The 18653-nt window shown below is 38.7% G+C and overlaps 1 protein-coding gene across 7 annotated transcripts in view; it reads right to left on the bottom strand.

Moving 5' to 3' along the window:
- Positions 1 to 18653, bottom strand: part of TMCC1 (transmembrane and coiled-coil domain family 1) — a 155861-nt gene that overhangs the window by 128552 nt on the left and 8656 nt on the right. For 4 of the 7 annotated variants that reach the window (XM_059879594.1, XM_024982573.2, XM_024982571.2 and 1 more), the window contains one exon: positions 16586 to 16834. The exons of 1 other annotated variant lie outside the window; for it this stretch is intronic. The gene's annotated coding sequence lies outside the window, so the exon portion shown is untranslated. Of the gene's footprint in view, positions 1 to 16585; positions 16838 to 18653 lie in introns of all 7 variants that reach the window. 2 more of the 7 variants (XM_024982574.2, XM_024982572.2) reach the window with 1 other exon arrangement.

Here is an 18653-nt window from a genome sequence, read left to right as displayed (position 1 = left end):
GATACGGTTGCTTAGGCAACCTGTTTGCCTGTTTTGCCTGTTCTGATAGTGAGCCCAGTTCTAACTGGAGTTTCAATACCATATCAAGTCATTAAAAGGGGAGATAAAATAATTCATGACAAAATAAAAAGGCAAATGAATGAAAAAATATAAGGTATCCTACAATAAACAGGAGTTGTAGTATCAGAAATTATTAACAATTTAGGGAAAGATACACATTTCTAGAGACATTAGGAGAATTAAAGAGAAAGAAGCATCAGTTCTGTAGATTCCAAAATGGTCAAATGATATAGCATGAAAGTTCAGTTAAAAACCTACCTCATTCTTCAGTTATTCATCACTTCAATGAGATCAACAAAAGACTGCCCGAGCAAACAATCTAGAACTACTAATTTTAATCTCCTGAGAGCAACTGTATATACTGGTTAAAACAACTATGTCAATGCATACATCTTATTTTTTATGATTTTTCTGACATAAAATTTTCAGCACCATTTATGTGACAAAAAATGAACAAGCAATAAGAAGATATTAGTAGGCTCATTACACTGCTGGTAGCAGTATAAAATGGTACAGCTATTACGGAAAAGTTTGGTAGTTTTTTATGAAATTAAACATTTAGTTATCATACACCCCAGCAATCATATTCTTTGGCATTTATCAGAAAAAAAGATCTATGTTCATGTAAAAACTTGTACATGAACGTTCACAGCAGCATTACTGACAGTACCCCAACTGGAAGCAAGGCAAACACACCTCAACAGACAAATGCTGAACTCTGGCACATCCGTATAATGGAATCCCACTCAGCAAGAAAGCAGAAAGACTGCTCACACTGCATACATGAAAACCTGAGTAGATGTTAAAGGCAGTATGCTTAGTGAATGGGGAAAAAAAAAAAAGCAAATCTCAAATGACTCCATGTATATAGCATCCTCAACATGACCAAACGAAAAAGGACACAGGTAGAAGTGTGTTCCCATAATAAAACAATGTTTTGGATGTATCTAATAAACATTAACTGCCCTTGGACTTTCAAGTTTTAATTCAGGTCCTGTTTCCAGTGAAAGTGTTTGCTAACTTATCCCCTCAAGTAGCTGATTCACTTCAATTAGCAGTAGCTAGTAAGGCAAAACACATAGGTCCATCTGTCTCTGAGTCATCAAGATAGCCTTACAGGAAGTCTAAAGAAAAAAGTGAGGATACAAAATCAAGTCTCGGAACCCACAGCAACTTCAACCTTAGCTAGCTAAAAGGAAATCTAGCTCTCAGCACTGAACAGGCAAAGACCATGCACGGGGCCAAGAACGACAGGCTGATAGTGCTTGTCAGGTAGAACAGAGTCAAATGGTCAAAACAGGACTGTACTGCCTTGATGCTAGATCTCATCAACTGATTAACAGACACACCTAAAGCGGGTGGAGGACAGCTATACCTAAATAACAGCTTTTTGAAGAGAAATGCTACCATATTAAATGCACACAATATCGACACATTATGATGCCAAAAAAAAAAAAAGGCATTCCTCTCAGAATTGACAAAATAGAGGATTTATAAAACACCACCAGCTTACCTAACCAACATCTATCATATGTTCCAAATTTTTCTAACAAAGAAATAAGACTGAAGCACTGCTCCTGGACTTTTACTTATCCCAAAATCTATCAAGCCCTCTAAAGGTAATCAGATAAAATTACCAATAACCTATTGCTGGAAACTGACAGAAGAAATCTTTCGCAAAGATGTGGTAAGTCTGCAAATGTGTGAAGTACAAACATATCCAGACTGTAAAGAAAAGGTTTCAGAGTATTGCAGCACCAACCACAACTTATTTGTTAACCTTCAATTTCCTCATGGGTTACAGCAGTATCTACTCTCCCAGAATTGTGAAGATTAAATGGCCAACACTTAGAGGGCAGCCTGGTATGCAATAAGCACAACTATTAGGTTAAAAAAAACTATAAGGATTATATTGTACAGCAAAGGGAATAACAGCCAATATTTTAGAGTAGCTTCCAAGGTGGTGCTAGTGGTAAAGAATCCATCTACCAAGGCAAGAGACGTAAGAAACATGGGTTCAGTCCTTGGGTCAGGAAGATCCCCTGGAGGAGGAAATGGCAACCTGCTCCAATATTCTTGCCTGGAAAATTCCACTGACAGGTAGCCTGGTGGGCTACAGTCAGTGGGGTCACAAAGAGTTAGACACGACTGAGCAACTAAATAACAACAATCATTTTGCAGTATAATCTCTCATTTTACATAATGCCCTTATAAGGAGAAGAGGCCTCATAAGGACTACTATTTGCAATAAGTGAGTGAGTAAAGTGTCAGTCGCTCAGTCATCCCTGACACTTTGCGACCCCATGGACTGCAGCCCACGAGGCTCCTCTGTCCATGAGATTTTCCAGGCAAGGATATTGGAGTAGGTTGTCATTTCCTTCTCCAGGGGATCTTCCCAACCCAGGGATCGAAGCCAGGCCCCCTGCATTGCAGACAGATTCTTTACCAACTGAGCTACAAGGGAAGTCCACTATTTGCAATAGTCAGAATCAAAACAAATTTTTTTTCATGTTCTCACATATAAACACCTGCAAGCATGTATGGAGACTAAGTGGCTGAGAAAAAGAATGGAAGGGTTAAACATGCAAACCCCTAATTATCTTGTTTTGCCTGACTGCCTCTTGGTTTCCAACATACCTGTTGGAAAAAACAGACTTTCTTAATCACAGGTAGAGGTCCAATTTAGGATTTTTTCTGATAGCTGTAATGATTTTTTAGTTTAAGTAACTATAAAGAACCTGGTACCTGATTTAAATTTGTATACATACATATATATATATGCAAAAATGTGTTTCATTATTTCTTCTCATACTGTCAAAGCAGTAATTCAATATAAATATAGTACAAGACAAAGTGGGGATAAAAAAATAATCTGATAGCAGTGATTTAAAAGAACAAAAATAATCCTATAATCCCTATTTCAAATTTGTCTGAGATTTTGGTTTGCTCATAGTATAATTTCATTCACTTTGCCATAAAAACTGCAAAATTTTCAGGGACAATATTATTTTAACAATATTAATGCCTTAAATATTCAAGAAGAAAAGTGATGTTTCAAAGTCACATTTCCTTTTTCCTAACAATTATTTTTATCACTTTATCATTTAAATGTACTGCAAAAACAGTAATTATGAAATAAACATGGAAATGCAAATAATCTGAGTATAAAATAAACTACAAAAATAAATCAGCACTCCAGGAAATTTACCTTTTGACTTTGCTCTAATGCAGTTTGGCACTCCCACCCACCCCATCCCTGCTGGAAAAACAAACATCTCTAGGACTTTGATCATTTAATTTTTGCCCCCTTTACACTGCCTGACACAGTTGGTGCTCAACAGATACATGTTAAACTTTCCAAGAGACTTCAAACTTTCCATTAATAACCATCAAGACCATAATCCAAACTCTAGTACCCAGCAGTTTTATCTGCATACATCAGGGCAACTGTACAATTTTTAATCAATCCATTACCAATGATAACTAGAAAAACAATTTTGGATGCCAAAGCAGATACTTCTTGACATAAAGTAGAAAATAATTACCATTAGCTAATTTAATCTACAAAAGAATCCAATGATTTGAAAAATACACAGGTTTAACATTTAAATATTTCCCTACCCTCCTATCTTCATAAATCAACTGATCATCATTAAGAAACAACCATTTAAATAGATGTTTCATAACTTGATGTCAAAATTTAACTCCACAAAATATTGTTATGATTAGAATCTGTTCATAATATACTGCTAAGTGCAGTGGGGGAAAAAACTCGTAACAAAACAGTATGTACCCTGTTATCCAGATACACGTATGTATTTATAGGTATGTTTGCATCAGTCTATCATGCAAATATTAAAATTGTAACACTGGTTATCACTATAAATTATAGAAATTATAACTTTCTAATTTATATATCTCTGGGTCATTTTTATATTTGCTGTACAAATCTAAACTTTTCTCACAAAAGCAAGCAACAAAAACAGTTTTAAAAAACTTTACTCCAAAAAGAAAAAAAAAACTTTACTCCACTAACCAAGGAATGTAGACTATCTAAGATTTGAAGAAACATGCTTTCCCAGCCATCTTTGATTTTCTGTGTAGTCAAATCAGGGAGAAAATAAACCAAATGCACTTATTATGGGACTTTGACTTGCATGATATTCTGAGTGCTTTCAGAAAAGCGGGGGACGGAATAAAAGCAAGCAAAAACACTAAATAATTATTATTTTAAAAATTACTGTTTTAACACAACATTGTAAAGCAACTATACCCCAGTTTTAAAAAACTACTGTTTAAGGCTAGAACTTTTCAAGTGATTTATAATCTTTCAACTGATTTACAATCTCCTTGGTAAAATAAAACTTTATATACGATTAAGACAATCCAATTAAAAAAACAGGCAAAGAATTGAAAAATATTTCTTCAAAGATATAGAACTGGCTGATAAACACATGAAAAGATGCTCATCATTGGGTTTTCCTGGTAGCTCATCATTGGGTTTTCCTGGTAGCTCATCTGGTAAAGAATCCATCTGCAGGGCAGGAGACCCTGGTTCAATTCCTGGGTTAAGAAGTTTCCCTGGAGAAGGGATAGGTTACCCACTCCAGTATTCTTGAGCTTCCCTGGTAGCTCAGCTGGTAAAGTATCTCCCTGCAATGTGGGGGACCTGGTTTCGATCCCTGGGTTAAGAAGATCCCTTTAAGAAGGGAACAGCTACACACTCCAGTATTCTGGCCTGGAGAATTCCATAGGCTGAATAGTCCATGGGGTCGCAAATACTCGGACACACAACTGAGTGACTTTCACTAATCATTAGGGAAATGCAAGTCAAAACCACAGTAATATACAACTTCACACTCAGTAGGATGGCTAAAATCAGAAGACAATGTAACAAGTGCTGAAGAGAATGTAGAGGAACCTGAGCCATCCTACCCTGCTGGCGGAAATGTAAAAGGGCCCAGGCAGGCAATGCCTCAAAAATCCTTAACACAGAGCTACCACAAGACTTGATAATTCCATCTCCAGGCAGGTGTATGTGGTCAACACAAAACCTTGTATGCAGATTTCATACCAGCACTGTTCACAATAGCCAAAAAATAGAATCAATTAATGTCCATCAACTACAAAATGAAAAAATGTGGCACAGCCATCCAACAGAATTGTTATTTGGCAATAGGAAAAAGAATGGACACATGCTACAGAATGAATAAACTCTGAAAACATGCTACATGAAAGAAACCAGCCACAGAAGACCACACAGTATAAAAGTTCATTTATACGATATGATGTCCAGAAGAGACAACCCACAGAGATAGGAAACAGATTAGTGGTTACCTAGGACAAGGGCTAAGGGGAGGGCAGAAATGGGATTGATAATGGGGTACAGAATTTCTTTGGGGGATGATGCAAGTATTCTGGAATTAGATTGTGGTGATGGTTGTACACCTCTGTGAATATACTAAAATGTATATGTACACTTCAAATGGAAATGTACACTTCAAATGGGCAAATTTTAAAATACATCAAATTTATCTCCATAAAACTTACAGGATGTTACCAACAGGGAAAATAGGAGCCTGACAGACTTTATATATTATCTTTGCTTAACTTTTCCATAAATCTACAACTTCTAAAATGAAAGATACAAATATGCAAATTAGTAGACAAAATCATGTAATACATATAGTGGAAGCATGAGGTAACCTAAAGCTGCACCGCAGCAGTTTAGAAAGACACACACAGTGCCTCAGACAAAACCACACTGAATAAATATGAGATGTAAAAAATGAGGTTAGGCCTTGTTTGCAGGGTTACAAAACGAAACAGCTAGAAGAACAGAACTCACAGAACTGGAACAACTTAATCGTTCACTTAGCCAAACCCAGCTTTCCTTTTCCCACTTACCTACAACGTTCCAAATAAATTTACTTTCAGACAACCCAAAAATTTTCAGGAAAAAGTCTACACAGAGAAGAAAAGAAGAAAATGCACAACACTACCTCTATCAATGTAAAATTACTCCCTCTGTGGGCTTCCCTGGTGGCTTGAGTGGTAAAAAATTTGCCTGCAACGCAGGAGACCTGGGTTTCATCCCTGGGTTGGGAAGATCCCCTGGAGCAGGGAATGGCAACCCACTCGTTTTCTTGCCTAGAGAATCCATGGACAGAAGAGCCTGGCAGGCTACAGTCCGTGGGGTGCAAAGTTGGACACAACTGAGTAACTAAGCACACATACACACAGGAAAGCACTTTAACACAATTATGCCTTATCTAAAAGGCTAAAGACCTTACTATCTACAGATCACACTTTATTACAGGGTTCAAGATTCAGATTACTGATCAAACATAAACGATGTCAAGATTTGTTTTCAACCGCTTCTTAAGATGAATAATAGAGCACTCAAAGTGTGCTCTACACAAAGCACGCTCTAAGCAGGGCACAGAGTGACTGGAAAGGGGCATGAAGGAATCCTACGGACAGGAAAATGTTCTAAGTCTTGATCTGACTGGTGATGGACAGAGAAGCCTGGAGTGCTGCAGTCCATGGGGTTGCAAAGAGTCAGACATGGTTGAGCGACTGAACTAACTGAACTGACTGGTTGATTACATATACAGCAGCATACACATATAAAAATTCAGTAAGCTATGCATACATCTTAGATTTGTGCGTTTACTAGAAATTATACCTCAAAATTTTTACATGACATTTTTTAAAAGATTCCAAAGAATGACCTCATTATTCCAAGATATGGGAGGTAAGAAGAGTCAGATTTTGTTTTCTTTTAGTAAAAAGAATCAAGCATGGAGAAGTAAAGCAATTCACTTTATTTTCTTCTGTCAAAATGAAGAAGAAAAACAGGTCTTCCAACTCTCTTCTATCACTGATCTAACCAATGTGTGTCACAGACAATTGAGTTTGAATCTCAAGATCTTTCTACTGAGAATAAAAAAAAAAAGTCAGGAAAACAAAGAGGACATAACCAATTCCGGCAAGTCACTCGGAATAAGGCTAGAAAATTGAGCGACCAAATCAACAGCCTCTACATCCTCAATGCCATATTCTTATTCACAAATAAGAAAAATATTTCTATCTAGAACTGGTTGTGAAATAATTGCAAAGAATGCAAAAGAAGTTCATAGGTTCACACCTCCTCTAAAAACTAACACAGTGCTACCTCTTGCTTCATTCTGTGGTTTTTCTAAGGGTCTCAGGACTATACTCCCTGGCCTTCATTTTGGGCCATTTACACGTCTTGAGTAAGACAGATAGAAGTATAAAGGTTACACCTCAATGAACCAAGGTAAAAGATGGCTCTTATTTTATGGTCATAAAGTTTTAGAGTTGGACTAGATCTGAGAAGTCAATTATTCAGTTAATGAACAAAGCAACTAAATACTAAAATGGTTAAGTGTCAGTCGCTAAGTCGTGTCTGACTCTTTGTGACCCACGGAATTCTCCAGGCAAGCATACTGGAGTGGGTAGCCATTCCCTTCCCCAGGGGATCATCCCAACCAGGGATCAAACCCAGGTCTCCTGCATTTCAGGCAGATTCTTTACTGTCTGCATCGCCAAAGTTCAAAAAGGATTAAGAGACTTGCCTAATATCTCAGAGCTAACAGGTGGAATAGTCAAAGTTGAATTCAGCCTTCTATTCATCACACCACACCTATTATCTCTGTCCACACAAAAGCTGGATCCACCTTATCTAAAGTGATAATTATACTCTGGAAAAAAAGTTGTTCATATTATGTAAAGCCTCATACTTATCTGTCCCATAGCACTACTATTTTAATTTATAATCAGAATTATAACTATCAGTCAGTCAGTACCTTCTTTTCTCAGCAGTCTCCTTGGTAAACTGAATAAATATCAAAATATTACTTGGTAAGTGAACACTCAGAGATAAGATAAGCCATGAAACACAGTCCAAAAAGAAATATACCATCTTTAACACTGGTCTCTTACTGACACAAAAATCTCCAAAACCTATGCCTGAGGCAAAAGAAAAACAGCATTATAATACTGTCCTATTTATGTAAAATTACTTCATATATACACATCTATATGTGTATATACTTGTAAAGAGACATGTATAGAAGAATGTTTACAAAATTATAATGGTAATCATCCATGTGGGATGGAATTTCAGATTAATCTGAACTGGAAAGGAAGAAGAAAAACTGTCACTGTTTGCAGACAACATGATACTATACACAGGAAGCCCTAAAAACTCAGAACGGTAAGACACTGACAAAAGAAACTGAAGACAACACAAACAGATGGGAAGATATACCATGTTCATGGATTTGAAGAATGCATAATATACATCATAATTGGATTTATATACATCATGAAATGATTATCATAGTAAGTTTAATAAAAATCCATCGTCTCATATAGGTAACAAAATTAAAACACTAGGAGAAAAATATTTTTTTCTTGGGATGAAAACCCTTAGGATTTACCATCTCAACAACTTTCATATGTGACATAAAGCAGTGTTAATTGTATTTATCATGTTGTACATTACATCCCTGCTGCTGCTGCTGCTAAGTCACTTCAGTCATGTCCGACTCTGTGCGACGACCCCATAGATGGCAGCCCACCAGGCTCCCCCGTCCCTGGGGTTCTCCAGGCAAGAACACTGGAGTGGGGTGCCATTTCTAGTACTTATCTAAAACTGGAAGCTAGTACCTTTTGACCGCCTTTATTCAACTGCCCCCTCGCCTCCATCCATCCCCCTCACCTCTAGTAACAAACCTCATCTTTGCTATGAGTTTGTGTTTCTGAAGTATAACCAACGATACTATGTTATTTCCTGTTATACAACACAGTGATTCAGTATTTCTATAGTCCATTTTAAACTGATCACCATAATAAATCTAGTTACAATACATCACCATAGATGATATTACAAAGTTATTAACTATACTCCCCCAATTTTACATTTCACACCCATGACACATTTTGTTTTGCAACTAGAAGTTTGTACCTCTTAATCTCCCTCACCTATTCCTTTCTTCCCTCTCCTCTCTAGTTTACTTTTTAAATGGCCAAGTCTGTCATCTCATTTTAGGACCACGAAAAAGAAAAGTTTAGTTACTAAAACACGGTAAAAGAAAGTTAATTCTGCAAGCTAGAAGAGAAAAAGGCAATTCTTATTTCAGAATACGTGAAAGAGTCATGTAAATTCTCTAGGTACTAAAAGAAATTAAACAAACTCTAAATAAAATCAGATTGAAATTGACAATCATAATGCATTTACATTCATTGTCTGAAATATGACATATGTAAACATGGGAAAAACATATATGACATTTTTTTAAAACTTTGGTCAACTGGTCAAATTTTTCTAAACCTATCTTAAGAAAACATTGGAACAACAACAACAAAAAAGCTTAAACAGTATTCCCAAGAACCCAAACTATACTGCACACGGCACCACTTAGGGATCTACATGACTGGGAAAATGATCGTCATTTTATGAGGCTCCCATTCCACCCTGTTTGGACTGGTGCTAAGAAATCTTCTTGTTAATAAACAGCCAGTCCCAACTAAAAATGAAGAGAAAATCTAAGGTAACTCAACTGAAGGAAGAACATGTGGCCAAGGAAAGAACCGAAGCCACAGAGAATGGGTTATTTCACGGTACTTTCCAATTCAGTCTATCTGGTGACTCTGTGTTTGCCTGCTTTCAAGAAACTGACTTGAAGGCCAAGTGAAACTAAATTTTTAAAAATAAAGCTAAGAATAAACTGAGTCACAGAATCAGGGCCAGGATTCTAATGATTTTAAAAGATAAGACATGAGATTGGGCTTCCCTGGTGGCTTAGACTGTAAAGAATCTGCCTGCAATATGGGAGACCTGGGTTTGCTCCCTGGGTTGGGAAGATCCCCTGGAGGAGGCAAAGGTTACCCATTCCACTATTCTCACCTGGGAAACGCCATGGACAGAAGAGCCTGGCAGGCTACAGTCCCTGGGGTAGCAAAGACTCGGACACTACTGAATGACTAACATTTTCAACATTTGGGTGAGTAGTTGGGAAATCCTCTGATCTTAGGAAAGTGCATCTGATTCATTTATTCAGTTCAGTTCAGTCGCTTAGTCGTGTCCGACTCTTTGCGACCCCATAGACTGCAGCACACCATGGTTCCCTGTCCATCACCAACTCCGGAGCTTACTCAAACTCATGTCCATCATGTCGGTGATGCCATTCAACCATCTCATCCTCTGTCGTTCCCTTCTCCTCCTGCCTTCAATTCTTTCCCAGCATCAGGGTCTTTTCCAATGAGTCAGTTCTTCCTATCAGGTGGTCAAAGTATTGGAGTTTCAGCTTCAGCATCAGCCTTTCCAGTGAATATTCAGGACTGATTTCCTTTAGGATGGACTGGTTGGAACTCCTTGCTGTCCAAGGGACTCACAAGAGTCTTCTCCAACACCACAGTTCAAAAGCATCAATTCTTTGGCACTCAGCTTTCTTTATGGTCCAACTCTCATACACATGACTTCTGGAAAAAACCACAGCCTTGACTAGATGGACCTTTGTTGTAAAGTAACATCTCTGCTGCTTAATATGCTATCTAGGTTGGTCATAACTTTTATTCCAAGGAGCAAGTGTCTTTTAATTTCATGGCTGCATGGTTTTTATTAGTAAACCTTTATTAGCCCACAGGACAGAGGAGCCCGGTAGACTACAGTCCACGGGGTCGCAAAGAGTCAAACACGACTGAGAGACTTACCACACACAGAGATTCTAGTCAGTTTACATAGGTAGCTGGCAGCAAAGGCTAGAACTGACTTTCTAACCCCTAGAAGAGAACAGATATTTACTGAGTGCCTAATATGTGCTGCATGGAACAACAGACTGGTTCCAAATAGGAAAAAGGAGGACGTCAAGGCTGTATATCGTCACCCTGCTTATTTAACTTCTATGCAAAGTACATCATGAGAAACGCTGGGCTGTAAGAAGCACAAGCTGGAATCAAGATTGCCGGGAGAAATATCAATAACCTCAGATATGCAGATGACACCACCCTTATGGCAGAAACTGAAGAGGAACTAAAAACCCTCTTGATGAACGTGAAAGAGGAGAGTGAACAAGTTGGCTTAAAGCTCAACATTCAGAAAACTAAGATCATGGCATCCGGTCCCATCACTTCATGGGAAATAGACGGGGAAACAGTGGAAACAGTGGCTGACTATTTTTTGGGGCTCTAAAATCACTGCAGATGGTGACTGCAGCCATGAAATTAAAAAACGCATACTCCTTGGAAGGAAAGTTATGTCCAATGTAGATAGCATGTTAAAAAGCAGAGACATTACTTTGCCAACAAAGGTCCATCTAGTCAAGGCTATGGTTTTTCCAGTGGTCATGTATGGATGTGAGAGTTGGACTGTGAAGATAGCTGAGCGACGAAGAATTGGTGCTTTTGAACTGTGGTGCTGGAGAAGACTCTCTTGAGAGTCCCTTGGACTGCAAGGAGATCCAACCAGTCCATCCTAAAGGAGATCAGTCCTGGGTGTTCACTGGAAGGACTGATGCTAAAGCTGAAACTCCAATACTTTGGCCACCTCATGCAAAGAGTTGACTCACTGGAAAAGACCTGATGTTGGGAGGGATTGGGGCAGGAGGAGAAGGGGACGACAGAAGATGAGATGGCTGGATGACATCACCGACTCGATGGACACGAGTCTGAGTGAACTCCACGAGTTGATGATGGACATGGAGACCTGGTATGCTGCGACTGATGGGGTCGCAAAGAGTCGGACACAACTGAGCAACTGAACTGAATATGTGCTGAGAACTCAGCTGGGCACTCTTAGACCAGTGCTCACTGCTGTACACCCAGATACTTCCTGTAGAGGTTCAAACATGTAAGGCTTGTGTGCTTAGTCTCTCACTCAATTCCAATTCTTTGCAATCATTGACTGTAGGCCGTCGGGCTCCTCTGTCCGTGGAATTCCCTAGGCAAGAATATTGGAGTGGGTAGCCATTCTTGTCTCCGGGGGATCTTCCTGACCCAGGGATTAAACCTGGGTCTCCTTCATTGCATGGGGATTCTTTACCATCTCTGCATCAAAGAAGCCCTATTTAAAGCTTACATTCTCTGTAAAGAAATTTTTGTATTAGGACAAGGCAGTGACCACATCTTTAACAAGCATATTAAAATTAGCAGACAGAGGTACGGAAAAAAAATTTTAAGTAGAAATGAATTTGAAATTCCAAACAATTTACCCTTCCTTCCTTCCTATGAAAATTCACATGTGGTTTACTGTTAAAAAGATTAAAACTACCGAAAGACATCTCTACCCAAATTTTATGACCCAACAGGTCTAAGAAAAACAAGCCTTATTACTCTTGGAAAAATTATTTCTTTTTGTCACATTACACTAAGAACGAGCTCTGTCACGGGATTAGAGTACAGTCATCTGAGGACAAAAGTCTATGCAGAAAAAGAACTGATACTGGAATCTGATAATGATCCCTGAGGAAAATGACATCTAGCTGTTTTCAATGGTACCTTTCATCTAAGAATCTCAAATGCTATTTACATTACCAAGAATCAAAATGGTGGCATCACAGCCCAATAAAGAAACAAATCAGTGACCTAGAGGGAACTCACTACTGATGTTCTGAAACTCAGCCCTCTACTCTAAAAGCAAAATCTAGTTTTATGTAATCGTACTATGAATGAGATGGTTGGATGGCATCACTGACTCAATGGACTTGAGTTTGAGCAAACTCAGGGAGATAGTGAAGGACAGGAAGCCTGGTGTGCTACAGTCTATGGGTTGCAAAGAGTTGGACACAACTTAGTGAATGAACAACAACAATAACTATGATATCGTAAGAAATATATATTTGGTCTTTACCTCCAGTTCCTGACACACAGCTCCCAAAACCCTTTGAATTTCCTGAGTTAGAGCAGTGTCTTTTGTTATTCAAAACAAGCCCCTTTCAACCATACCTGAGTTTATGCTAACAAGATGACTCTTGCGGGGTGGCGGTGGGGGGCCCTAGATAGCATCCGGATGGGAGGTAGTTGCGAGAGGAACTATCCCTGTGATTAGAGGTTTGCAACTTTCAGGTTCTGCCCCCAATCTGGGGAAGGGAGACAGACTGGACAGAGTTAGCCACCCATGTCTGTGATTCAACCAATCATTCCCAGGGTGATGGAAACTCCACAAACTCCCTCAACAAAGGGGTTCCAGGAGCTTCCGGATGGGTGAGCACAAGGAACCAGAGGGTGGTGCACGGGCAGAGGGCAGGGAGGCGCCCTACACCCACCCATGCATCTCTTACAGTTAGCTGTTTCTGAGCTGTGTCCTTCTTGACAAATCTGTAAATGTAAGCAATGTGTTTTTTTCTGAGTTTTGTGAGTCAACCCAGTGAATTACTGAACCTGAGAAGGGGGTCATGGAAACCACAGAATTTGTAGCAAAGTCAGAGAAGGTAACAGGTGACCCAGGACTTAGAACTGGTGTCTACCCTGGGGGGTCTTATGAAACTGAACTTATAGATCTGACACTAGCTCCAGGGAGATAGTGTAAGAATTGAATTGAATTGTTGGACACTCAGTCGGTATGGAAATAGACAACTGTGGTGTGGAAAACCCACACAAAAGTAGTTAACTCCTGGTCTGCATTTGTAAAGCTTGAAGATGCAAATGGGTTTGTTGATAGAGACTCCCAGCTTACCTTACTGCATACATATAAATAATAAACCCTCCAATTTAAGCAATGTTGTCAGAATAGTTGCTACTAATAATAATTAGCATTAATTTTATGCCATCTATGCACTTTGCACCAGGCTTTAAACTTAGAATAAATTATTTCCAGTATATATACAATTCTGAAAGGTAAACACTGCCAAGAGCAGAAGAGAAAATTACATCTCATCATTAAACTTCCCACTGTACATAGCAAGTGGCAGAGACAGGGGCAAAATCTGGTTTTAACAGACAAATCCCTGCCTTCTTCTACACTATAGCAGCCTTTACTTTTTACATGGAGTGTAACATTATAAACTCTCTAACAATCTTTGAGGATAACATGTCTCAAATTATGCCCATGAAAGGCTAGTCTTAAGAGATGCTCTATGGAAAAAATAATTATAAAGTAAAAATGAAATTTCATGTACAGATCTAGTATTCTACTTCTGTACTTTACATACTTAAGAAAACTGCTTTTAATCTGTACTCTCTGGCTAGTTGGCAGACATTTCACTTTATTTCTTCCCCAATTATTAAGGAACTAAGTCAACAAGACTTTCATTACTTTCTCATCATTGCCAACATTAGCACTAAGGAGAGAGAACATTTGAAGTTAGAAAACCGTAGGAGCTGTGAGGGATAAGAAAACTCACATAGTCCAGACTCTAGCAGGGGTTCCTCTCACTATCTCCAGAAGACAAGCATCCAGCCTATATCTGAGTATCTCTAATGACAGAGACCTCACAATTCACCTGCTCCACTGTTGGACAGATCCTATGTGTGAAAGGTCTTCCCCAGGGTGGGATAAAATTCACGTCCACTAATGTAATCTCCACCTGCTGTCGCCCTCTGCTGTAATACAGATGAGAAGCCTGCTCCTGTTGCTTAAAGCTCTTCCAAATATATCTAGGTAGTTGAGTTTCCAAGTATTAGCTTCCACAGCAAAAGAGCACCTGATTCTGCTACTCTTCTTCACTAGATAAAGATGGCTAGAGCTCTCAGTATTCTGGTCACTTTAATGTGGACAATTTAGATTAACACTGTCCCACCGAAGTATACAGTCCCTAAGAGGACACAATACCTAAGACATAATCTGACAGTACACGAACAAAGGACCAGTGCTTCTTTTAACCTGACACTGTACATCTCTAACGCTCATCGACGTTAGCCACTTTCCACAGCCACTTCGCACAGCTACTTCAGATCACGGTGGCTGTCAGATGAAAAACAAACCATCTGGGGCCAGATCATTTAACAGGAATACCCTAAGTCATTCACGCGCACATCGAAGTCTGCAAAGTACTTCCATTTGCTGTTCAGCTGCGAAGTACTTCCATAAGGCACCATAAAACCCACCCTTCCCAACCCTTGCCATCCCTCATACACGTTTGTGTCTCAGGACCTTTGCACTTGCCATCTGCTATGCCTGGCATGCTCTTCTCATATTTCTGCATTTCTCCGTCATCTCTTTCAAGACTTGACTCAAATGTCACCTTCTCTTTAAGGCTGTCTGTGAGCACTAAATATATTCCTCCCCTCAGTGAGCCCTATTCCCCTTTCCCACTTTTACGTTTCTCATCAGAACTGGTCACCATAGGTTAAAAACTGCATTTTTACTTATTTTGTTTATTCTATCTCCCCATATATTATACAACGTAAGCTCTATAAAAGCAGAGACTTTTGTCAGTTTTCTTCCCCAGTGCCAAGGATACAGCAAGCACTCAATAAATATTTTAAATACATGAAATAAAAAATGAGGTCTCTCTTCAAAACTACCAAAAGATCTTGTAAAATGCTTCCTTATCACACAAATTGAAGTTTTCTCAGCATTACATCACACAGATCTGCTTTTTAAAATATAATGAGAACCTACCATGTAATTAGGCACTGTAAACACTAATGTTCCACCATAGTTAAGCATGGGGATTTAAAAGTTGATTCAGGACTGGGCTGTACCACCAAAAATTTTGTAGAAATAAAAACTGAGTCTCTGAGTGAAAATAAAACAGAGATGCCTACAGCTTTCCACGATGCAGTAACAACCCTTTATATTGATAAAAACAGTCTTCCACACAAATTTTTTCACTTGATCCTCAACAATCCCATAAGTTTTGTGTAAAACAAATAACAATAACACATTTTAAAGATAAGAAAATGAACATGCTTTAACTCTCAAAATATGGCCATAAAAATGTCAAAACTAGGACTGAAGTGTCTAAATTTTTAGTTCAAAACTCTATAATATCACATCTCTTCTTGCAAATGATACTGAACCAGACTATAAAATCATACAGCCATATCTTATGCTGGACAGTAAGCTTTCCCAAACCACCCAGTGCCTCTGCAAAATGGAGGCAAACAAAAAACTCAATTCATCAAAGTCATGATCTCAACTTGAGTTATAAGAATTCAAACTGCTTCTTCCTGTTACTTATTAGACTAACCCAGAGCCCAGTGACATTCACCAAGATGTAAGAAACGAGCTTGTGAGATTACACATCAAGGAAGTTTTACTAGGACTTCCCTGGTGGTCCAGCGATTAAGACTCTGCACTTCCAATGCTGGGGGCATGGGCTCGCGCCCTGGTTGGGGAGCTAAGATTCCACATACCGTGTGGTGTGGCCCAAAAAAATAAAGGAGAGAAACTTACTGAGCTACGATGACTGCTACAAATAAAGGAAGAACAGGAGTAAGGAAGATGGAGTAAATGAATGAATGAGAACTGAGTTCCACTGAGGAAAGAGGCAGTGTTATGATGTCATACTGCTCTAAGTGATGTAATTTTGCAATAGAAGAAAAAAAGACATACCTCCTCAAAATCCAAGCACAACAGCTTTCCTTCCTTTGCATAGATGAGGATGAACAGTTGTAATCCAGAATGTTCCCAAATATTTATTTTTTTAAAAGACAGAGAAATAGAAAATCCATGTGAAAAGACATCCAATCTGGGAAGATGGAGACTATCTTCTAAGTCTTATGATCAAGAGCAGCTGTTCGCCAACTGTCAGAATCTGAAGAAAGTGCTAACTGTCGGTGTGTCTTCTCAAGAGAGTAATACCTGCTGGGACAGAGGAGCAAGAAGAGAAAGAAATACTACTGAATGCAAGTGTCTGGCTAGCAAACAATTACCAGTTGTTAGTCTGCAAAATTTTTCAAGTTGATAAAATGTATATCAGAAGATCACATGAAGGTAAATACAAGTGACCTAGCCTGTCCAGGCTGGGGTTATCAATAACAGCATCAATCCAGCTCTCTGATCAATAATAAATAAGCAGTAAAGAAAATACAAAAACCTGTTTCATGTTTTCTATCTCAAGATTATGGTCATATCATACAACTAAACATAGGCAAATAATATTAGTCTGCCAAAGACACCAAAGCACTCTAGTACTTATAAATACTGTAGAACTACCAATGCAGATGTCTATGTCAGCAGGAAATATAGAATAATCATGTAAAAAATACATATTTAGGTCTGGCAGGAAAGCAAAGTTGATGTGGAAGTGAAGAAATATTTCTAAAGTGTAAAAAAAAACGACTGCCAACCTGGAATTCTATACCCAGAGAAAACAGCCTCGATAAATCAAGGCACATTAAAGACTTCTTCAAACAGACAAAAATCCATGAAGGGATCCATCACCAGCAAATCTGAACTACAAGAAATGTTAAAAGAAGTCCTTCTTTCAGAAGGAAAACATACCAGGTAGAAATCCAAAACTACACAGAAAAAAGAAGAGCACTGGAAATGGTAAATAGAATACACATACAGTACTGGACAAAGGCTTTTATTATAATCAGCCGATTCACTCACTTATCAAAATAAAGAAAAAATACTAACAAGATACATATAACACACATATCTCCCAAAATAAAGAACCTTGATTAACAGAACTCATTTCCCATCACCCATTCCTTTAAACTAGAGAGTCAATATTATCTTTTTTACAAAATGAAGTCTCAAGGTACAAGCTAGCAATGGCAACCCAATCCAGTCCTCTTGCCTGGCAAATCCCATGGACGGAGGAGCCTGGTAGGCTGCAGTCCCTGGGGTCGCTAGGAGTCGGACATGACTGAGTGACTTCACTTTCACTTTTCACTTCCATGCATTGGAGAAGGAAATGGCAACCCACTCCAGTGTTCTTGCCTGGAGAATCCCAGGAACGGGGAAGCCTGATGGGCTGCCATCTATGGGGTCGCACAGAGTCAGACACGACTGAAGCAACTGAGCAGCAGCAGCAGCAGTGAGTCTTTTAAGGATGTGAAATTAAAATATTCTTGGTTCTAGTCCAGTGTTCTATACACAAACTCTTTTAAAGTGCCTGCCTAAAAAGAATTTCCTGGACTAAATTATGATGGCAGTTAATACATAATTTATCTATTTCCCATCATCTCCAGGGAACCCCAAAGTCACTTAGACACTACAAAGAAAGCAAAGAATGTTTCTCACTTTCAATAAGTCTGAAAAACAACATTAGCTTTTAAATAAATTGGTCAGGTTACTCCAAACTTTCTAGAGGAAGAAAACATTTGCCAACTCTTCTTGAGGAAAATTAATTTGTCAAAGCAGTAAGAGCAAAACAAAGCTTCGAGGTTGGGTGCTGGGATAGGGAAAAAAAAAAACGCTAATATTTAATGCCACTCTATCACAGTCCAAACCTCAGAGGGAATGTGGTTAGTAAGAATAAAACCTCTGTAAAATTATTGATGCCAAACAGATTACAGAATGGGAATCCTGCCTACTATCCCTCTAAATACAAAATGTTAAACACAATTCATACATTCGGAGATTCCTCGAGACTACAGGCAGATCTTATAATAAAACTTCACAGTGAGTGAATCTCACTCTCTGAGACTAAATGGTACACAACATAATTCAG

Source organism: Bos taurus, chromosome 22, assembly GCF_002263795.3.
Source record: "Bos taurus isolate L1 Dominette 01449 registration number 42190680 breed Hereford chromosome 22, ARS-UCD2.0, whole genome shotgun sequence".
Classification (NCBI taxonomy): domain Eukaryota; kingdom Metazoa; phylum Chordata; class Mammalia; order Artiodactyla; family Bovidae; genus Bos; species Bos taurus.
This window is presented reverse-complemented; position numbering and strand designations above follow the sequence as displayed.